This window comes from Lactuca virosa, chromosome 3 (assembly GCF_052849685.1).
Source record: "Lactuca virosa cultivar CGN04683 chromosome 3, Lactuca_virosa_CGN04683_v6, whole genome shotgun sequence".
Classification (NCBI taxonomy): Eukaryota; Viridiplantae; Streptophyta; class Magnoliopsida; order Asterales; family Asteraceae; genus Lactuca; species Lactuca virosa.
The window spans coordinates 71,626,467-71,651,167 of record NC_136428.1 but is presented as its reverse complement, the minus strand read 5'-3'; the positions used below and the strand labels follow the sequence as shown (position 1 = coordinate 71,651,167).

The 24,701-nt window shown below is 36.1% G+C and overlaps 1 long non-coding RNA gene and 1 pseudogene across 1 annotated transcript; one reads left to right on the top strand and one right to left on the bottom strand.

Moving 5' to 3' along the window:
* Positions 1-19,887: 19,887 nt before the first annotated feature.
* On the top strand, positions 19,888-21,305 carry LOC145162381 (uncharacterized). Its single transcript, XR_013739068.1, has 2 exons — positions 19,888-20,901; positions 21,046-21,305. It is a non-coding gene; the product is annotated as an uncharacterized LOC145162381 (long non-coding RNA).
* Positions 21,306-22,243: 938 nt separating this feature from the next.
* On the bottom strand, positions 22,244-24,154 carry LOC145165930 (tetrahydroberberine oxidase pseudogene; annotated as a pseudogene).
* Between the last annotated feature and the right edge of the window lie 547 nt (positions 24,155-24,701).

Below are 24,701 nucleotides of genomic sequence, written 5' to 3'. Positions count from 1 at the left end.
TAGGTGTTTGGAAGTGAGTTAAAGCTGGTAGAGTCCTTCATTGCTATAGTGGTTATCTACGAGCATATCGAGGTGAGTTTCGCCTCACTGTACCCCGTGGGCCGAAGGCACCAATGGTGTCCCACTATTTTAGGTTATCTGCTAGTAGAGAAATGCCTTAGGGACTGGATATAGTCATGTGGGATAGACTGAAGACTCTTGATCTAGGCTCTCTTACCTGTTCCTTGTTTGATTGTGGTTCTAGAGTAGGATCACATGTTCGGTTGACTATCTCACCTCTGAGTATATACGGTCATGCATTCCTTGGGTTGTTGATATTTAGTATGTTGCTATGTTGTAGTGATCTGTTAGATCTGTGTTATGGTATTGAGTATGCTGCTATGCTGTAGTAATCGGTTAGATATGTGTTCTGGTATCTAGTATGTTGCTATGTTGTTGTGATTAGTTAGATCTGTCTCTTGGTATTGAGTATGTTACTTTGTGGTAATAAGTTGTAAAACTGTATGTTATCTGTGCTTGCTGTTTATCATCTATGGAGTGCCCTTAGGGACCGCCGGTGGTCATGTAGGATAGCCAGAGAACTCTTGGTCTAGGCTCTCTTGCTTGTTCCTTGTTTGGTTGTGGCTATAGAGTAGGACCATCTGTTCGGGTGGCTATCTCCCATTTGGTTACTTATAGTTACGCATTCTATGGGGGTTAGCTGGTAGTGGGATTGTATTTTGGGATAGGATTAGTATGCAGTAGTGAGCTGTATGATTGTTGTTTTCCTGTATTATGTGCCTACTTGATCTTGATTTTTTATATGTCGACATATTGTGTTTGGGTGGGTTAAGGTGGTCCTGCTTTGTGCGGTAGCTAACAAACCTTGGAGCATTCCAGACATGAGTTGAGGGTCGGGTAGGGCATGCCAGACTCGTACTGAGGGCTCAATAGCATTCCAGATACGAGTTGAGGACTGGGTAGGTATGCCAGACTCCTACTGAGGGCTTGAGGGTATTGGAGTAATCTATATATGAGCTGAGGGTCGGGTAGGGCATGCTAGACTCATACTGAGGGCTTAATAGCATTCTAGATATGAGCTGAGGACCTAGTTGGTATGTCAGACTTGTACTGAGGGTTGAACATTGATAATTCAGTTTGATTGACTGATCGGTACAGGGAGAAAGCCAGACATAAGTTGTAGGCCGCAAGGGCAAGCCAGACTTATGTTGTGGGCTCAGGAGGAAGCCAGATGTGAGTTGTGGGCCCAATAGGCAAGTCGGACTCATACTGTGGGCTCAGGGGTAATCCAGTCTTTTAGTTGTGGACCCATTGCATTCTGTTATTTGTATATGTTATATGTTGTGTGGTGGTACGTTTGAGGGAAACTCACTAAGCTTTGTGCTTACTAGAAAAGTTAGTGATTTGCTACACAAAATAGGTACGGAAAATCTCCGTAGGTAATTACCTACGGAATATCTACGTATTGGGATGCCCTAATTTAGTAACGGGATAGCTACGGAATTGCTACGGAATATCTACGTATTGGGATGCCCTGTGTGTGTGTATTTGCATGTGTATGTGTATGCGTATGTGTATATTTATGTGTGTATATGTATATGTGTATGTCTTTGAATGTGTAAGTACATATATGTGTATGTGTATGTGTATGTGTATGTATGTGTGTATGTGTATCAAAAATCACAATTATTAATAGAAATTATAATGTTAAACCATGAAACGAGTAATGGATCCCGAAGGTGCACAAGCCTTTATGAATGATATTAATAGCTATAAATTGGTGAAAGTATAGATAAACATGTATAATAGAGGTGGGAAAAAAGCGAACCGAAAAAAACAACGTTTGGTGCCCGAAAAAATGAAAGTAAGAAAAATCCGTAGCTAATCCGTAGGTAATTACCTACAGAGTTCTGACAGGAAGAATTTTCCGTAGCTATTCCGTATGTAATAACCTACGGATTAGCTACGGAATACGCTTCCCGTCAATATTCCGTAGGTAATTACCTACGGATTAGCAACGAATTTTTCTTATTTTCGATTTTCGGGAGCCAAACGTTGTAATTTCCGCTTCATTTTTACACACCTCTAAGATACATGATTATTTATACGTTCACCAACTTATAGCTATTAATATCGTTCATAAGGTCGTGTGCACCTTCGGGATCCATTACTCGTTTCATAGTTTCACATTGTAATGCCTATTAGTACTTGTGGTTATTGATACCCATTTATACACCCATGCCTATAGACACATATACACATACATACATATAGACACATACACGCATACATGATTATCTAAACTTTCACCAACTTATAGCTATTAATATTGTTCATAAAGTCGTGTACACCTTCGGGATTTATTACTCATTTCATGGTTTAACATTGTAATGCAAATGTATGTATGTATGTATGTATGTATGTATGTATGTTTGTATGTATGTATGTATGTATGCATGTATGCATGTATGCATGTATGTATGTATGTATGTTTATGTATGTGTGTGTATATATGTGTGAATGTATATGTATGTGTGTATGTGTATGTGTGTATTTAAATGTGTTTGTATATTTATATGTTTGTGTATGTGTATATGTATATATTTGTGTATGTGTATCTACATGTATTTAAAAGAAACAAAATGGTTTGTTAGTGAAAGTGTATCCATTACAATGTTAAACAATGAAATGAGTAACGGATCCCGAAGATATACACGACTTTATGAACGATATTAATAGCTATAAGTTGGTGAAAGTATAGATAATAATGTATGATAGATGTGTAAAAAAACAAGCGGAAAAAACGACGTTCGGTGCACGAAAATACAAAAATATGATAAATTCGTAGCTAATCCGTAGGTAATTACCTACAGATTAGCTACGGAAAAGGCTTTCCGTCAGAATTCTGTCACAAATTCGTAGGTAATTAGCTACGGGTTTTTCATATTTTTGTATTTTCGTGCACCGAATGTCGTTTTTTCCGCTTGGCTTTTTTTACACATCTATCATACATTATTATCTATACTTTCACCAACTTATAGCTATTAATACCGTTCATAAATGCGTGTGCACCTTCGGGGTCCGTTACTCGTTTCATTGTTTAATGTTGATATACATATACGCACACATACATATACATTATTGAACAAGGAAGAAGGTTTGCCTTGGTGGTGGTGGCGGCGGTGGTTTAGGGTTTCACCGCTTTTTTTTCCATTTTTTTCGCCGTCTTGAGTTTAGTGTTTCACCATTTTTTTTTGTGATTTTGTCCGCCTCCATTTTAGCGGGATCCATCGATGAAAAATTTTAATCTCCCGCGTTCCTCTATTTCCTTCCCTGATTCGCTTTCCCTCTTCTCTTTCACAGTTTCCTACTCGCACCTCCCACTCACACCCTCTCCTTCGATCTTCTCTTCTTAATTTTTCCAGCCGATGAAGCTTACTCCGTCGGAGTCCCTTCTTTCCGCCGCCGCTGACAATTGTGTACATAGAGTTCGCCCCTTTTATTTCCGGTCATCTATCTTGCCATCACCATATCCTGCTATCGTCGTCACTGATTCATCGTCGGCCTTCTTTGCTCCGGGCATCTGCTTGCCGGTGTCGTCATCTGCTTGCCATTGCCATCCTCATCACTGTTTCAAGTAAGTTTTTTTTTTGTTTAATTCCACTTAGGTTTTCGTTTTGGGCTAGGATACATTTCAATTTAGGCTTGTTGTTGATTTAGGGTTTATTTTGATTTTGGGTTCAATTTGAAGTTGAGAGGATATATATCGCATGACATCAAGATAGCTCTGTTAGAATATGGAATGTCACATTTCTAGTATTCTCCCTAATTTTTACTCTAGAGTTGCATGTTAGTTCTTATCCCTGTTATTTGTTAATGTTTGAGCACAAATTTGGTGATGGCTATGCATATGATTTGAGCCTTGACGAGGTAACTAATTCTTTGAAAATGATTCTTCAATTCGTTGAATCTTTCAGTTTCCTTTTTAGGAGATATGCAATAAATTTATTTGTTTTATGCTCATTGGATTAGTGGAAGGATTGATGCAGAAAAGTTGAAAGGAATCTCCTTCCTGAATTGGATACCATATGATCGAATAAAAACTAATTTATTGTTTTGTATTTTCTATATTTCAGCAAATATTGAAACTAAAATTTCTAAAAGCTTTAATTTTTCTATTTTTTTTCCATTTCAGCAAATATGGAAACAAAAGTTGTAAAAGGTAACTTCTTTGTGTTCATTTCATTTCATCGTAACTAGAAAGCATAACATGCATTACATCAGGTATAGTATTATTCAAATGAGGGTTGCAACAAAACTGTATTTCTTGTCTTTTCTTTGAATATATTCTAATTCTTATATAACTTTATAAAAATCTTATTAACATTTCTTTTTAATAGGTGTGCAGTAGGGGTGTTGAGTTTGATAATGCCCTTTAAAGGTAATTTGACCCTTTTGTCCTTTTCTCCAGAACACCACCTTAACTAATTTTTGTGACTTAAAGTTGCAATTATAAAATTTGTTCACGAGTTCTTTTTAATAATCTTTTCTTCAGGATATGAAATAAGTTTACCGGACAAAGGTGTTAAGCCTAACCATACTCATCTGTGAAGCAAAAATACAAAGAGAAAGGTAACAATTACATTTTCTTGAAACAAAGAATTACAATTACAACAGTTGATACTGTATATTTGATACAATTAGCTTTTTAATTGTGGAGCTTCAATATTCCATTGGTAAAATTGTTAAAATAGTTATTTATTATGAAATAAATAATAAAGAAATAGCAATGAAAATAATTTATTGCACTTAATGAAAATATTTTTTTATTCCGAAAGAAATAGCAATGTATTTTGCAAAAAAAAACAAGCTTATTTCTAAAATAACAATGTACTTTGCAAGTACATTGTTATTTATGTAAAGGTGGATAAAATAGTTTCTACTTTTTGATTGTTGTAAAATAGTTACTTACATTTGCAAAAAACTTTTTTTAATGCCCAGTTTGCCGCAAGGCATGTTTGGATACCTTTAGGGAACACGCGGTTCATTGTAGAGAGCTCCCTGGTTTTAAGTACAGACATGATGTGGTTCGGGATGTTCTCTTTGATGCTTGTCGGCGTGCTGGTATTTCTATGAAGAAAAAAGCGTCAGTGAACTTTTTGACGGACCCGCAGGATGGAAGGTCCACACTTAGACCGGCTGACATTTTGGTCTTTGGATGGATAGGAGGGAAGCATGCGTGCGTGGATCTTACTGGGGTCTCCCCTCTCGTTGGTTTGGGGAGCGGGGGTTTCACAACAGGGCATGCCGCTTTGAAAGCCACTGCGTGCAAAGTGGTATAGCACGAGAATGCATGTATAGAAAATTAACATGTGTTTGTACCTTTTGCATTCGATACATTTGGTTTTCTCGCACCAGAGGCGGTGGAGTTCCTCAATAGAGTCCAACGGGTCATGCATTCTAATGCCATATCTCCTAGATCCACAAATGTTGTTTTCAAAAGAATTGGTTTTGCCATCCAGAAAGGGCTAGCGGCGCAGCTTGTTGCCCGTTTGCCTTCAATCGATATGTATTGAACTTTTATTTTTCATTTAAATTTGAAATTCTGATTTCTAAATAATTTTTTTAATTTCTATTAAACGTGGGCCAGTAAGAATAGAATTATCAATTATGTATTTTATGTTACTTATACAATATATTTGAATAACTTATAATTTTTTTGTTTTGTTAGGACCAAATAAGGAAGAGTATGCCAAGTATCAGTGCACTGTTAAGTGTTGTAAATAGCAACATATTTTTCAATTTGACCGATTTTTTTTATTTTGTTGTATAGATGATAGGTTTATTGTAATGTTTATTTTTGGACATTGATGTTTTTGTAATGTGTTGTAGACATGGTAATGTATTTGACATTTTGTAGTTTAATGTAATGAATTTTTATTTCATTTTGGCCAACTTAATTGATTTTTTTGAAAAAAATTTGTTGTTTTCTTATTTTTTTAAAAAAAAAGACATTTAGTGACGGAATACCTATGGAAAATCCGTTGCTAAGTTGGACCGTAGGTATTCCGTAGGGAAAAAGTCAATTTTAGTCAAATTGACTTCTGTTGGCAATCCGTAGGAAATCCGTAGCTATTTATTACCGTAGTTATTCCGTAGGAAAAAGTCGAACTTGAATCCCGTCGGTCATCCGTAGGAAATCCGTAGCTATTATACCTATGGAAAAAGCCGTAGGTATTCCGTAGCTAGTCCGTAGCAAATCCGTAGGTATAAATTTCCCGGCGGGCGTTTATGCTACAAGTTTTTTTCCGTAGCAAATCCGTAGGTATTGCCTTATACCTACTGAATACCTACGGATTGTGCGTTGTAGTGTATTTACAGATTTACCCATATAGTTTAGAAAATTTTAAAAATGCTAATTTTACCAACGGATTATCGACGGCATATAAATCAGTTAATTTCCGTCGGTAAACCGTCAGTAGCAGGTAACGGATTACCGACGAAATTGATTTTCTGTTGCTAAGCCGTCGAAAAATCGTCACTAATCATGATACTTAGATTTTCTAAATCCGTCGGTATTCCGTCACTGTTGCCAACAGATTTTTCCCTCCCTAAAATTATGTCGGTGATACCCCTTTTTCTAGTAGTGGAAGTCATCACATGTGCCCAGTGGTTTACCTGGTGATTAGCCTACCAGCTTACTCTTGAATGAATCGTGCACCTATGGAGACACCTAAAAATCTAAGATGGGGGCATAAACACACAAACTCATTCCTACACAAATTCATTTGATTTTGACCAGCATGAGCTCGAAGAGAGGGATAAAAACATGATTCTGAAAGGATCCTAGAATTAATGACATTTATTATCTTCCTCTCAAAACCTATACAGCTATACTAGTTTTGTGCCCTTTTTAGATTAGTATGAACGAGCAGTAACAAACCTGTTGAAGATAAAATTTAAAATCAATGCATTACAATTAGAAGATTCATATATCACGTTGTTGCCTTATTATTTTACTTAAACATTTACACCTTATCGCCAATCGATTCGTGAATCTAGCTATTTAAGGTTTCTAAAAGTTTCTAAAGTCTCGTCAGTTCTACTTCAGTTGTTGATTTCATGCCCAATTTGAATTCAATACCAGGTTACATTACACCATAATTCATTGAATTTACCACAGGCACACATAAGTTATTGGATGACATATTAGAAAAGATCACCAGACACCAATTAAAGTTGCAGAAAACCATTCTAATGTAAACAGAGGAGGAGGTGCTAGATTGTTTGGAGATGCTCCACCACTGCCAGGAATATTATTCTATTAAACTGGTAAATTGATTCAATGCACACATATATCATATATGTTCTTATTGTTTGGTTTTGTTGGTCCGAAGAAAGGTTAGTATAGTTAGGGGCAATATGGTAAATCCACTTTTTTTTTTCAACACAGCCCTAAATCAACCGAATAAAAGCATACTTTATTAATTTTCATATACCGATCACCGATGTTTGCTCGTTGATTCCACTTTCTGTCACCATAGCACTCCGCCTTTCTTCCGGATTGCTTGATGCAAAATAACGATTCCCAGATGTTTAACCTCTAAATCAAAAGTTTTGTAGGTTACATTATGTTAAGCCAGTTGATACAGCCAATTATGGATGGCGAGTCCCCTGTAGAACTAGATAAGAGGAATTGATAAACCACTGATAATTGAGACAATTTTCTGCGGTATTATCCAATGCAACTTACAATGTATTTAAAGAAAAGATTGCACTAACTATGAATTGTAAACGTACACGGTTACTGGAATGAAAGAGCTAACTTGACATTCCTAAGAAAAGGGAAACGTGGCAAACATGAAAAAATAAAACATGAGAATTAGGTCCCGTTTGATAGTTTCTTTTTGGGAAAGTGCTGTATGGTAAAGTGTTGGCTGGGAAAGTTTTCTGACTGGGAAAGAAACCATGCTGTTTGATTGTACATCTGATTGACTGTGCTGAATGATGAAAAATGACTCGGTTCATGTCCGATACTGGTGTGATGGATGACATTTTTTAAAATAAATTAGGATGGTTGTAGTGTTGTTAAAAAAAAAAAGAATTAATCCAATAAAAATGAATTAAAAAAATTAACTAAAAGAAATCAATAATCCAATAAGGTAGTATTTATTAATATATAAATATTATATATTATAAATAATATTTATGAATATATAATAATCCAATAAAAAGAATTAATCCAAAAAAGAATTATTTAAAAGAAATTAATAATCCAATAAAATAATATTTATTAATACATAAGTATTATATATTAAAATAATATTTCTTAATATAAAATAATACATTAAAAAAGTAATAATTCAATAAAAAATAAATTTAAAAAAAAGTTATTTAAAAAAATTAATAATCCAAGAAAGAAAGAAAGATACGGGGTTTGGTGCATAATTGTCTTTCCAGCCCATTCAGCCAGAAAGATATGATTTTGGGGCTTTCTGGGAAAGACATATCTTACCGGGAAAGACCTATTTTTTTGTGCAAATCAAACAGTCTTTCCGGTCCATTCAGCCAGAAAGATCTGTCTGGACCTAGAAAGATGTGTATCAAACGGGGCCTTAGTCTAATGTATGATCAGATCGTGGGTATCACTTCATGGGTTCGTATCAATACTTTGCCCCTGAAAATTGGCCTTGTCCTCAAGGCCGAAATCGTTTTGTGTCATTGAAGGCCAAGGTGGATTGACCTCTGATTGAAGGAGGAGGAATTTTGGTGGGTTGCATTGGTGGCCCGGTTGATATTTGGCGGAACAATTATAACAAAGGCCTTCAGCCTGACGTTTTTGCATTTCAGTGGGGGTCAGTTTCTTGATCGGAAGTGGTGGGGAAGCGGGGGTAGGCAACAAAGGTGGATTCATTGGTGGCGGTTCATAGTTCCCATCAGCAGGAAGAAGTGGAACACGGAGCTTGTCCTCAATAAGTTTGGCAAGACCATATGTTTGGTGAAGGATAGGTGGCTTGTGTATAGCGAGCTCATTTTGGATGTCTGATCGGAGACCAGAAATAAAGTAATTTCGAAGAGCTGTTAACCTGAAATGGGTTTCCTGCAACTTGTACACAACAAGAAGGTTACAAAAGGCTAGAACTTGCAGAGAGAGAACACACAGATTTTGGCTTCACGTGATTGCTTAATTGAAAATAGGAAACTGAAAAGCTAGATGCCATAAAGGCTTACATCAAAAACGGAAATACAGGGAAATAAACTACCCATTACATAGACCTTGGACCACTAACTTAGACCAAGTCAATAACTAGTAAAGCATGGAAAATAACTAAATAAAGTAAACTAACACAAAGCTAGAAATAGTAAGATAGAGATGTGCATCTGAGGTAAATGCACACACGTAATAAAGGTGTTGCAATTTCATCATTCCCTCTCAACACCTACTTCCACCATGCCCATGATGTCACAAAAATCAACAAGCTTCTGACTGGATAAGCTCTTTGTGAACAGGTCAGCTACCTTACCTGGTCTTTGGTGTTCACATATATCAAGTCAATGTCACCATCTAATACCTTCTCCCGGATAAAGTGGTAGTGAACCTCAATGTGTTTTGTTCGAGCATGGAATGTAGGGTTATTGGCTAGTTGAATGGAAGACAAGTTGTCACAGAACAGTGAAATCTTGGAGCCCGCATCTTGATTCAAATCTTTCAGCAATTGTACAAGCCACATGCATTCTTGAGCTACCATTGCTGCAGCTCGATACTCGGCTTCTGTTGTAGACAGAGATACATTGGGTTGTTGTTTGCTACACCATGACACAACACTCGATCCAAGCATAAAGACATAGCCGGTTGTTGACCTTCGAGTACTTACATCTCCAGCATAGTGTGAGTCACAATAGCCAACTAAGTTACATTCTTGTTCCCTCTTAAACATGACTCCATAATTGATAGTTGCCTTTAAATACCTTAGAACTCTCCGAACAGCATCTAGATGAGGTTTTCTTGGACTTTTCATGTATCGACTGAGTACTCCAACCACAAATGCAATATTCGGCCTTGTCAATGTCAAGTAAATAAGACTACCCACAATTTTCCGGTACATGGTTGCATTTTCAAGATTTCTACCAGCATTTGCATAGAGCTTCACATTGGAGTCCATAGGTGTCACAGCCGGTTTACACTCGATCATACTAAACCGTTTCAGTAGATCACTTATGTATCTGTGTTGGTGTAAGACAATATCGTGATCATCATAATTCACTTCCAGTCCAAGAAAGTGTTTCAGCCTCCCAAGATCCTTCATATGAAATCGAACACAAAGGTTTTCATTTAACTGCTTAATCACCTCTACAAGGTCACCTGTAATGATGTCATTAGGTCGTCTACATACACTAAGACGACTGCAACTTTGTCACCACTCGTCCTTACAAATAAACTTGCATCAGCAGTTGTTATAGAGAATCCATTGTGCTCAAGGAATTCTGCGATTTTCCCAAACCATGCCCTTGGGGACTGTTTCAGTCCATAGAGGGATTTCTTCAGTTTCCATACATGATCTGGGTGCAACTTACTCTCAAAACCCATTGGTTGTACCAAATGAATTATGTGATCTAGGTCTCCATACAGAAACGTGTTACTGACATCCATTTCCCACAAGTTCCATCCTTTGCTAGCGGCTAGGGCAAGGAGAACACGAATTGTTGTTAATTTGGCTACAGGACTAAATGTGTCTTCATAATCCAAACCAAATTGTTGTGAGAAACCACGGGCTACAAGACAAGCTTTAAACCTTTCCACTGACCCATCTGCCTTTCTTTTCACCTTGTAAACCCATTTACATGAGATGGGCTTTACATCTTTTGGCATTGGAACCAATTCCCAGGTCTGATTCTTCATTAGGGCTGAGATCTCTTCTTTCATTGCTGCAATCCACTCTGGTGATAATACTTCATCTAGTTAACAAGAGCTTCGTGCACTTTTTCCTGATCTAACCAGATGAAGTATGCAAGGAGCTCTTGTTAATTTATTTGGGAATGCACGAAGCTTCAAAGAGTCCGATTTTCTACTAAAAGGTCCATTTATGATCTTAATTTCTTCCATGTTGTGCTTCCCACATTTTACACAAGTTGAACCCATGGTTGAATTCATCTCTTAGGGAGGAGGGAGTCATTTCCTCCCAACCCACTGAACCCACTGCCACATCACTTTTTCTCTTTTATTTTTCTTCATCTTTCTCAACCCACAACACACGGAAACCCTATCTTTTTGAACTCACTCAACCCACTCAATTAAAAAAATACAAAACAATCAAAGGTAAAATCTTAATTAGCAATAGAGTTACCGATGGTACCACTCCCGCTTCAACGGATTGGTTAATTGGTTTCACTAACCCACTTCATCATCTCTCTCTACTTTCTCTCTCTCGTTTTCTCTTGTACCATGTGTTTTAAAACTTGTACCTTAGTTGTTTTGTATTTTTTTTAATTGGGTGGGTTGAGTGGGTTGAGAAAGATAAGATTTCCGTGTGTTGTGGGTTGGGAAAGATGAAGAAAAATAAAAGAGAAAAAGTGATGTGACAGTGGGTTCGGTGGGTTGGGAGGGAACGACTCTCTCCTCCCTTACCATCGTTGGAAGATAAAACTAACAGACACCAAATTGACACTTTGTAATTAACAATGTTGCTATCCATGAAGCAATTATATCATTCTATTTAATTACACTTTTTATCATCATATAATTGCTTAATAGTAGTTGAAATCGAGCATAAGTTTATTTACTTTTTTTGCTGATTAATGAACCATTGTCTAGCCACCTTAAACTTGTATTATTGCATCTTGGAACTATGTAGGATACAAGCTCTTGAATGAATGTGATCAGGTCATACAGGTAAAACTTCAATATTTTTTCAGTTTATATTGGAAGGTTTGCCAAACAGGGAAATGTTTCATTTATTTGCACATATCTGAAAACAGTGTTGAATTTATTAATATCTCTCCTGCTCCCTATTTATTCTTAGTATTATATATGTTTAATTTGTTGTTTGAGGCTGAATTAATTGCTATAAATCTAGATAGACATCTCAAGTCAAAAGTGTAACAAAACGGGATTGATTAATTAGGGATTTTTTGGGAGGATTTGAATTTTTAAAATGTCTGAACTTCTAAAACGCTTTGGAAATTTAAGATTTAAACTTTTAAACTACTTTTAAATCAATCTATTTCTCAAACAGGACTTGAACCCTTGACCTTAAGGATTGAGAGCAACACCTCGTACCCTTTGGCTAGGAGGCCTTTGGTTTTTAACATGCAACTCTGAAATGCTATACTGAATGATAAAAATGACTGTTTTACCCTTTCTGTTTACGATTAGAAATAAAATACCCAATAAAACTATAAATAATTTGAGAAATTCACATTTACATATAAACATTTTACCAACATTTAATCCACTCTATATGTTCATAACTTTAAAATACAAATTCAACAAACATTTCTACAAGAAAAACATCAAATTACAACCATCAGGTTAATTCTTGTAAAAGAAACAAAAAGCTAATTCATATTATTAAAATTAATCCCCAAGTTAAAGAAATGGCGTAGATGATCATATATGTAATTTGTGAAGCAATCATCTTCATTAGTAAGTAAATACATCAATGTGAAGTGAACTTGCATCAAGACCCTCAAATTTTAGCAATGCATACATCATATAGCTTCTATTAATACCCAACATCCCATTACCCTCTTCATCACACGCAACCATCATCCCCATCTCACACAATCGTCATCATACAACATCACCGAACACCCACCTGTCATTGACCTTCATCATCATCACCACAGATTTCACGGCACCATCAGCTTCTATTCACCAACCATATTCAACTACCCACCATCAAATTGAAGCAAAGAGGGTAGTTGATCTTGGTTGATTTCCTCTGCTATAACATCACCATATACAATTCCACCCATCATATCAGTCACGGAAATCCCTGTTGATCCGTTTCTTTGATTGAAACCAGAAAATATGAAGGAAAAAAAAAAAGAACAAACGCAGAGGCAAAGAAAAGAGGTTTCAAAGAAACGTATAGAAAGAGATAAAAACGCAGCACATGGTAAGAAGAAACACATTCTTGTTCTTGTTCTATTTTTGGCCTGCAATTCCGATTCAGAAGGGGTAGGGGCTGGAAGGCAGCGTTGGACGGAAAAAAAAGATTAGGGCAAGAAAGATTTACTTGCTGTCGGCGGCGAAGGGTTGGTGGGCCGTGGGCGGCGCTGGATGGAGGTGGTTCAGGGGTGGCGGCAGGTGAGAGGGAAGAGGGAAAAAAAGATTCAAGGGCATAGGAATATACAATTACACGCCTCTTTATTCAGATACACTCTTGTATCTAAAATATTAAGTGGTTGTTGAAAAAAACAAGAGGGTCGCCATACTCTAAACTAAAAAATTACCTGGCCTCTTAATTGAAGAGGGGTTTTTTTTTTTAAACGGTAAATCTAGGGAGGATAATCTTAAACTACTCCTTAATTCCAGTTATGTTCACGACGGGGCTTGAACCCTCAACCTCAATGAGGGCATTAGATATTGTTGGGCTAGAAGACCTTTAGTTCTTAATTGAAGAGTTAAGAGGCTATCAACAACCCCTTAACCATGCTTAGTAACTATGTCAGATTCTGTTCTTTTGGAACACTTTTGCAAGAAATAAGAGTTTCATTTCATGTACCTTCCTTCCGACCTTAGTGTTATTGTTATCTACCTTGGGCTAATGTATAAATATGATCTTGTCCATGTTCCAATGTATAAAGAAGTGTTACCTTGTATTGAAAGCTAGTCCGGTGGAAATGTTGTATCCTAGAGCATCTTTGAAGGACATGACTCCATCCAATGGATGTGTATTGTCTATACAGACCAAAGAAGTATATTTTTCTTTTCAAGAACTAGCAATTCCCCATCAGTTGCAACAAGTTGCAACAGTGTTTTTTATATTTAGATTTCCAACAATCAGTAAGCACTTGTGCTTTCTAATTCTTAATTTACTACTTTTCCTAACTTTGCATGTTTTCAATTGTTTTGTCTGTGCATATTCCTATGATAGTACGATACCCATCTAATCATCATGCGTATACCAAACTCTCTCGTCATGTTACATTTGACGAACACGTCTTTCCCTTTGCCTCTATGACACCATTAATACCTCCCTCATAGTCATTTTTCAACACCAATACCATAACCAACCATATATCCCTCTAGCCACTAAAATCAACCTAATCTACTATAAAACCTCATCATACCTCCACCCCCCGACAACATCAAACCTACCGCAACCACTTCCGATAACCCCTAAACATCATTCGATGGTCCCTTCCATCACTAGCAACCCCTAGACACCCACCACCATATGGACACCAGCTCCAAGATTGGGATACCCAAACCCACTCAACATCTACTATCCCACAGTCTCACATTCAAGCTATCCAAGACCCAAACTAGCACACAATGATGCTTGAGGAATATAATTCTCAAATAAAAAACCATACTTGGATCATTGTTAACAACTAAGCATCGAATTAACAAAAACTTTTAGCCCGGTTGTGTCGAAATGGACACTATTCGTATCGTGTTGAGCCTGGCCACATCTTTGCAATTGGGAGCTTCACCTGATAGGAAAAACACAGCCACAACGATAAATAACAATGCAGAGTTAAAACTTCGTTTGACTAAACTTTTCTTATCTTAAGTGAACCCTTGAGGATACAAACAAATAGGATATTTTCACTTGTAACAAATTAGCCCCAATGCAAGTTATATGATCAATATAATCAACTTAAAACAGTAAATAATCAATCAATACGAGACACCAAAATTTTAGCGTGAAAAACCTCTCAAAACGAGAGTAAAAACCACGAGACTACTAGAGCCACTTCAAATCCACTATCACCAATATTTGCGGAATACAAAGTCCTCTGTAGATGTACCAAATGCATACAATAATCATCATACACTTGGAAATAACAACTTCAAGTATATGGAATCAAACAACAAAGAGAAAAGAATGGATATCACCAAATGTTGATTTCCGGAAAAAAACAGAAGCTACGATTCCCGAGTCTCTAGAGTTGATCTCGACAATTCAACCGTTGGATGTGAAGATCTCGGTGTTAGGAAGTCGCTTTCCTAAAATCAAATAAAACAAACCGTTGGATTTCCGAGAAATGATGAAACACTATAGGTGTATCAAGAAAAACGAGAAAAAGAAGAAACCCTCTCTTTTGCTCTTACTCTCTCTATTTGGTGTTGTATTTTTTTTTTGTGTATGATCTGAAACATTAGGACAACAACAATAATATATATATATATATATATATATATATATATATATATATATATATATATATATATATATATATATATATGCTAACATGGGCTAAATATGAGTTGGGCTTACTCATGGGCAAAAAAACCCCATAAAAAACCCAACATCACCAACCGATGTCAAAAAGATGATCCTTCATGATCACTTAGCCGAAGCAATTTAGATGCATCAACTGATCGATCACGCAACTTCACGACCTTGATAAGCGAGACTATGGGTGTCGAATCTAGATGTCTTTTTATGGACTCAAATAAGTGCCCCTGGGTTCAACGTTTTGATGCCTATGTTGTCCGCGTTGGGTTCAAAGACAACAAAGCAAACTCATCATTGTTTGTTCTTCGACATGGAAACGATCTTACATATATTTTATTATGCGTTAATGACATAATCCTCACAACATTGAACATGAATCTTCTTAATCAAATCATTGCTTCCTTGGGTCATGAATTCTCTATGACCAACCTCGGGTACCTCAACTATTTCCTCGAAATTTTTGTCACCCAATTCTCCAAAGACATGTTTATCTCACAAAAGAAATACGCCACCGATATCCTCAACCATGAAAAAAGTCCCACTGCAACCCTACAAAAACACCTCTTGAAGTTTATTTGAAACTTGTTGTTGATGGTCCTTCAGTGGCCAACCATAATCTGAACCGAAGTCTTGAAGGGGCGCTACACTACCTCATGTTCATTTGACCCGACTTATCTTTCGCAGTTCAACATATGTGTTTGTACATACATGACCCTCGAGCATTTTTCACACCTCGAATCACATTATACGCTATATTCGAGGCACACTTAATCATGGCCTCCATTTTTATGCTTCTTTATCAGACACCCTTACGGCCTATTCTGATCTCGCTGTTGGAAATTATAGAGGTAATCTTGTAGGTTGGTAAGTTTCCTCTATCCCATATTGGTGGGGAAAGAAATCTTTAGTCGGTTTATATACCATTTCTCTTGATAGGCCTTCACAGGCTTTAGTGGATCAAAGGAATGGGCTAAGCCCACGCGCGCGGCTAGTTTAGCCTAGCACTAGCTGTCACACCCCTAAACCAGACGGCAGAAACGTCTGGGGGTGGAGGACTTCATTTGTAGTATCATAACACATGCATTATAGTAATCAAAGTACAAACAACCACTGTATTTAAAAAGTATAAATATTTACATGTGTTTCATCATTGTATACTGAAACTAAATGGTTGTACAAAAGAAGAAGACAAGACATAAATAGCTCCATCTTCTCAAAAGCTCGGGGTGTACCTGTCTACTGGTTCCCTGAGAATACAAGTAATTTGAAAAGAGAGTATCAACATAAAGTTGAGTGAGTGCATAAGTATTTATGTTTGAAAGAATGTTTTCTATTTCTTGAATATGTAAACTGTTCCAGAAAATCTATTATTTTCTGCTGTATATGAAAAGTAGTTTTTGTTACGTAAAACTGTTCTATTTGTAAACCAATGTTCTGTATTTGTAATCCTTTTTGTAAACTTGTATCTGAGAGCATGTCTGATTTCATCAAATGTTATTGTAAACTGTAATGTAATACTGTAAACTGTATTTGGTAAACTAGTACTTTGAAAATGTACTTAAGTTTAGTTAATTATACATTAACGTATTGTTAATATCTTTTAAAGAGTTATTATAACCATACTGACTAGATGGACTGACCCAACGCTATGAATGCGCTGAAAACATGTTGATAACAATTTGTCACTCACAGGCGTGTATGCCCGACTATAGCTAGCAGTCCGAGTGCGGGGTTGTCAATCCCAATATAGATCTATACACACATTGTTTCGATCTCCGACTGGAGATTCTGGTTATAATGTCAGGACTTTACTATATTGTTTAAATAAATTAAACAAACTGTACTACTTGACTCATAAAAGCATATAAACGTTACATGTATAATAATTATGAAAACCCAATCATTCTGAAATAAAAGATTGATAGTATGTTCTTGAATTAGTATTCTTAGTATATATATGAAAGAATGTATACCCTTGAATAGTTTTGAATCAAACCTTTGTTCTTGTAAAACAATGTACTTTAGTATATTTGAATCATGAATTAATGTTCTGTGAATCATAAATTATACCTATTATAATTTATATGTACTTTCTGTATTGATAACGAGTATTTATGAATGTAACCCCTTGCTCAACATGTTACAAAGGGTAATTGTACTTAATGAACTAACTTTTATACTTGTTTACATATACAATTATATATAAGTAAATTTTAAATGACACTCGGACAAATAACTAATACTTGTAATCCCACATCCAGACAAGGAAAAGGAATCAAAGTGGGTTATCAGTCCTAAGCCTTTTAAATCTTATTTATATAAATATATGTATACTAGTATGATTTTTGGGGAAAAATATAAGTTTATAAAAACATTTAAAAGAAGTTTGATATTTTGAAACAAACATTGAAAATCATTTGATTTGATGATAACTAAAATCCATTTTTATAAAATATTGAAACCACTTGTTTATAACATAGAAACTTTGTGTTAGACTTGTATTCCCCCACTTAAAACAGTAAAAACTTATGAAAATACGGGGGTATGAACTCACCTGATGTAAGTTATTCAAATGTAAGATCGGTGTAGGATGCTAAGTGTCAAGTGAAGTCTTGAACACAACAGATCCTATTAAGCATATAATGATACATATATGGATATAATTAGTGTTTAAACAACTAATTATGCTAAGAAACCCTATTAGGGACTAGGAATCACTTAGATTGAAATGTTACAATCACATGTGATTGAATCAAATGGAGTTTACTGCCACTCATTGGAGTTTATGGCCACACCTTTGGTGTTTACGGCCAAGGGGAGTTTACGGCCAATGTTCTTCATAGGAGTTTACGGCCAAGGGAGATGCTCATGGCCGTAAACTCTTGTTGTTCTTGTAAATGGTTGTTTTCAAGGCTGTATGTTAAAAGCTTCTATAGGATAACTAGTATATAGAAGATTACTTACGTTTTGAAGCTTGAAGGGAGTGTTCACGGTCTAAAGAACTAGTGTGTGTTCTTGGTGTTCTTGAAGACCTAACCAAAAGAGATGATTTCATTGATGAAATCATAGGTTTTAACTAGATTAAGCAAGGATATTAACTTAGGAATGGAAGAATCACTTACAAATTTGGTGAGAATTAGAAGTGTTCTTGATGATACTTGAGAGAATTTGAGAGTTCTTGACTGGAGGATATGAGAAATGAAGGAAAAATAAAGAAAATCTATATATATATATATATATATATATATATATATATATATATATATATATATATATATATATATATATATATATATATATATATATGCGAGGGTTTACGGCCGAGGTGTTTACGGTCTGAAGTCGGCGAGTCGTTTACGGCCGAAGCCTCGTTTACGGCTGCGAGGAGTTTACAGTCCGAGGAGTGTACGACCGTAAACTCTTTGCGGCCCGAAGTGTTTGCGGTCTGAGGCAATGAATAGTATGCGAAGTTTCTCGGTATTCAAACATTTTTCCTTCCAAATTCAACTATGGATATTATAAGGATTTTAGCAAATAAAGGTTATTATCATAACCGCAATAAAACCCAAATAATAAAAAAGACTTTAGTTGACTTTTATTTGACTTTGGTTGACTAGAGTTGACTTTTCAAACAGAAAATAACGGGATGTTACACTAGCCGACGCCGTGAGTACGCGAAATGACGCGATTTAGGCGCACTTAGCACGCATCGGTCGTTGGGAGCTGAGGCGCTTTTATTTTGGCGAATTTCGGGTCAAGTCGGTTAGACCGATCTGGTCAAACGATTGAATTAGTAGATATGGTAACAGAATATTCTACCACTTCGTAGATATTGCAACAAAATATTCTGGAAGGGTTAGAAAACGGCTAGATTGGAGAACAAGTCGTCGCACTAGGGTTTCCAAGGGTCGACCCATATGGGCCCCTTTTCTGCCTTCTAGGGTTTCGATACCTATAAATACAACTCCCTAGGAGTCGTATTTGATACTCACAAAAATTTAAAGCTCTCTTATTCTCTCTGCAATTTCTTCCCAGTTTCTTAGTATTCACTTTACAACCAATAGAAGCAAAGTAAAAAACCTTTAAGGACAAGAGTTCGATCCGTGCAGTGATTCCACAATCAAGATCCAAGATCAGCCGTCAACATGTTGGTTTTATATTATTTTCTTGTTTTTAATTTCGTCCAATAAGAGGACTATCCTTCTACATTTCTTATAATCAGATCTAATCGAGAAGGATTAATCTGGTTTCTGGATGAAACTTGGTAATCATATTAATAATAATTGGATCTATTATTCGCAACTAATCGACATATTATTCTCAATATTATTTGCCGGTTTCCTTGCATGTCTATTGGTTCTGATGTAACAACACCAGTTGGGTTGGGTTCTCGAACGAGTGGGTTGGGTTCTTGGCCACTCATCTTTCTTCTCTCAGTAGTCTAGTATGTAGTCTGGTACATGGGTGTGACCAATGTAGTAGCCAAGGCCGCATGGTTGCAAAATCTTTCACAAAGCTTCACTCTCTGCTCTGTAGAGCCTTTTTCGTGTTTTGCGACAAAATGAGCACTCTCTACATGACTGCCAATGTCGTACAACATCAAGTGTCGAAACACATTAAGGTTGACATTCACTTTTTCAAGAACAAAGTTGCCATTGACCATGTTTGTGTCCTTCGTGTTCCCTCAATACTAATACAAATACAAGGATATCTTTACTAAAATGCTTCCAATCTCTCTATTTACCGAGTTTGTGTTCGCCATTCTCCTACGGTGGTGGCATATTAGATTGTATATTGATCTATCTGTAAGTATGTATTTGTGTTATATCGGCCCAAAGCCGATCGTACACAGGGGCGGAACCAATTAATAGCCAGGGTAGCCCGTGCTACCCCTCAAGTTTGTCCGAGAAATGCAATTTTTTTGCTGAAGAAGACGTGTTACTCGTAGAAAATATATTGTGCTACTCCTTAGCCCAGATTGTTGAAGATGGGGGACAATGAAGATGAAAAAGAGGAGCAGTGAAGTGAAACACGGACATAGGGTTCTCTACTTTACAACTCAAACTTCCGACTTTTACTTGCTCATCTTCTCAATTGCAGAACCAAAACAGGGTAGTTGCTTTATTTGCTTTCTGATTTTGTCCGTATTCAATGATGATTTCTAATTTTCAACTAGTGGAAATCATTAAATAGTTTTATAGATTATAACATGTTTCAGGAGTTTTTAATATGGGTTTGATTGTTTAATCTGTGGTGTATGTTTTTTATGAACACCAGGTGTTTGATAAAACTCTTCAATGAAAAACATACATAATGTTGTAACAGGTGATTTCAAACAAAACACATGAATCAATTAGAATCCCCGGGTATTGATTTTATTGAATGTTTTTCTTGAGGACCAATGAAAATGATCAGATCTTTTATACCGCTTTCCATAAGAAGTATATCATCTGGTTCAATCACTATATTCGTTCCGGTAGCTATTTTCTTGGTGAGTTTTTATTTTCAAATGTGTTTAGTTTTCCTTGAATTTTTTAAGTTTTATAGGTATAACCCCATGATTTTTAAAATGAATATTATGTTCCATGCATTTAAGATGGAAATCATATCCTAATGTTATTTTATGCATATTCAGGTTGGAGTGTGTGCAAAATAAGTTGAGACTTCATGAAGATGAATTCTTGGATTTAGGTTTCATAAAATTATCTATTGACATGCCTGACCAAATGGCCCTTATAGTATGTCTTCATATTGTAGTGTATCCCTCATGACACTATTAAGAGTGTATCCCTCATGACGCTATTAAGAGGTTGGAGGAAAGTGGGAAGCTTACATATACTCTATTGTTCACATTGTCTATTTTATTTTCAAATTCAAATATACTCTAATTTTCAATTTCTAGTTGTGCCTCATTAAGAGTGATTCTACCTTATATAGTTTCTTAATTAAATAAGAATACTCAAATAACCAACTTAATACCCATCTATATGAACCTTGCAACTATATTTATTGTATTCACTTGTTCTTGTTTCATCTAGACTTGATCTTAGATAACGTTCCCAAATCCAAAACTGAGTTTTTTTTCGGTTTTACCCTTGAGTTTAAGAGGTCCATCTTTAGACCTTACTGGAAAAAAAAAAGAAATTTGTGCCACCCCTAAATTTTTTTTTTTGGTTCCGCCACTAATCATACATATATATATTAGTTGATCAATAAGTATCAATATCATACTGGTTATAATAAAATATTCTACGACATTATTAATATCCATAACGATAATAGCACCCTTTGTAAAGAAACCAAATTCACACATGGATAAGAGAGCAATGTATCTATGTATGTGTGCATTTTCCAAAAGGCAGTGGTAGTCCGCAGTAGTTGTACTTGTACCCTATATTTTTAAATACAGTAGTTAATTTCCTCAAATCTATGAGGAAATTGCACCATTTTAATTTCTTCACAGATTTCTCGTGTAACACCGAGATTCTCAAGAACCAACATAATGTCGCATTTTTTAGATAAGATAGAAGTTTTAATATTTTTTGAAACAAAAGAGAAGATTTATCTAATTTTGGACTATACTATCCGTTATAGCTGTTGGTAAAACTACATCGTTTTGTATTAGTGGGTTAGTTAGCTAAACTACGTCGTTTATCCATGAAAATAAGTTTGTTAATATAGTTTAGTGCATGTTAGCTTAGACGGTGCAGTTTAGACGTGGTATATATTCTTTTCTCTGTAATCATGTTCAGTAAGAAATGAGAATGAGATCTTTCTTCTCCATTTTATCTTCTCTTTTCTCTGTTTGTAAAATCTAATGCATGATCACTAACTAGGCAGGAAAATAAAGTCTTTATTCATTTATAACGTCGGAAACGTTGAAAAAAGGAAAGAAACTAACATAAAGTAGACCTGTTGCTAGTTTATTCACGACAAAAACAAATTAAAAATCTAAATTCATACTTTGTAACTTTCATCAATCGAAGAGCTTTCACATGTCGGAAAGAGGTGTTGAGAAAACTGGGATACTTTGTGGGTGCCTAAAGAAGTTCAAAGGATCAACTTTGGCCTTGATCCGAATCAACTTCTTGAAATTGTCCCTCTTCCAGTACCTTTCACCCCAAATACTTGCTTCTTCATAATTAGCACTTCCAACACCAAAATCAAGATCATTGTAGTTGAAATATGCCTCCCTCGGATTCTTTGACACATAAGGCGTTAATAACTCATCCAAACTTTGAAGCCATGCTATCCTCCTAAGTGATACAGGGGTTGTGTCTGAAGCTTGACCATTAAAATTAACACTCTTGAGAATTTGTAACAAAACTCCAGCTCTATGCGGATATGGAATTGCTGTCTCTGAGAAATCAGCAATCCTTCCACCAAAAGGATTGATCATAAGAAACGCTGATTGGTCGTTTTCCATGAGCTTTCTCCATAACTTTTTGAGCCCACTTATGGGGATCGGTTTCCTTACGTAATCGGATTTACTTTTGTTGTTAATCTTGGCTATGGCAGATCGGTTTGTGAGAATCTCGGTAGGGGTGGAGCTTGGCAAGCCCCAGAACACAAGGGTCGACTGCACCATTTTAATTTCTTCACAGATTTCTCGTGTAACACCGAGCTCCGGAAACTTTTCGTCCAGCAATGGAAGCAATGTGTCGGTTGTGCCCTGATAAATTCCTTCGAACATAATTCGGATGGTTTTCTTGGTAGTGTTGCCGATATATTCACCGTACACCTGTGTTCTCATGTGTAAATTTCTATCAATAGCTGGTATAACGGTTTGATATTTATGGAAGAGTTCTGTTGCCCCTTGTTCCAAAGTTTTATTCAGTATAAAGACGGTTACTTTTTCTGGAACAGGAACCAACCTCAGCTTCCATGCAAGAACGATTCCGAAACTGGAAGCACCGCCTCCTCGAATTGCCCAAAACAAATCTTCACCCATGGACTTCCTGTCAAGAATATTTCCATTGACATCCATGAAGCGAGCATCCAGAACATTATCAGCAGCAGTACCGTATTTCCTCAACAGGTTCCCATAGCCACCACCGCCCATGTAACCGCCAACACCCACTGTGGGGCAAACACCTGCCGGGAAATATAAGGTATCGGTTTTCTGAGAAATAGCGTAATAAAGTGCACCAAGTGCAGCCCCTGCTTGGATCCAGGCAGTCCTGTTTGCTACATCCACGTCTATAGACCTCATGTTGGTGAAATCAAGCATAACAAAAGGAACATCAGCAGTGTAGGAGAGGCCCTCGTAGTCATGGCCCCCACTCCTGATCCTGAGCTCGTAGCCATGTTTCTTGGCACAGAATAGAGTCGTTTGGACAAGTGTTTCATCCACAGGTGTCACGATGACTGATGGCTTACGAGTGGAAGGCTTAAGGAATCTAGTGTTTTGGACATGCACTTGCCAAGTGGGTAGGAAAGAAGCATTGCGAGAGGTAAAAGTGACTTGAGATATGGAGGTAACATTATTGGAGTGGGATTGTAGGCAGCCTACGAAATCTAGAGAACCTGGTGTAACCTCAAGAATGGAAGATAATGCTGCCCATGAAACAGAAAATGAAAGAATTAAAACAAAGAGGAAGACAGAAGAGTTTAGTTGAAACTTCTTCATGTTTTGGTGAGTTTGATTTTATGACTCTGCCATATTTATAGACTTCAGAGAATAGAGATCATTGCAAGTGGTGAATACAAATAGGGTAGGAAATAGGAAGCTCCATGGCAATCTTCAAATCCTATGGGCACTCTTTGAAATGGATTCACTGGCATAGGAGTTGTTTTTTTTCTTATTTTATACTATTAACATTTCATTTTTAAAGAATTGTTAGTCAAAGAAATTTATTAAAATAAAATAAAATTTATTAGTGTTTACTATCGATATCAATAGAATATCGTTCTGTAATCTTGTTAATAATATGATTTTTGAAAATGATACGCATTTTTATTTATATATTTTTTATATTATATTTATTTTATATCATAATATGAAAGAATATTAATTTGAGATTTGAAATAAATAGAGAACCTAATTGAAATATTGTAATAGATAATATACAATTTTTTTAGCACGGCAGATAATATACAAATGGCGGTCTAAATTGTAATATAGTGCGAAGTTTGGCGATAGTTAGCGGGTCAATATGATTGTTACGTAACATGCGTTCACACCCAAACACGTGATAAAAGTCTCTGATAAATAGTAGTTTTTTAGAAGGGTTAACCACTGAATAAACGCGGAAATTTCATATTATTATATGAATAATTTCATATTATTAT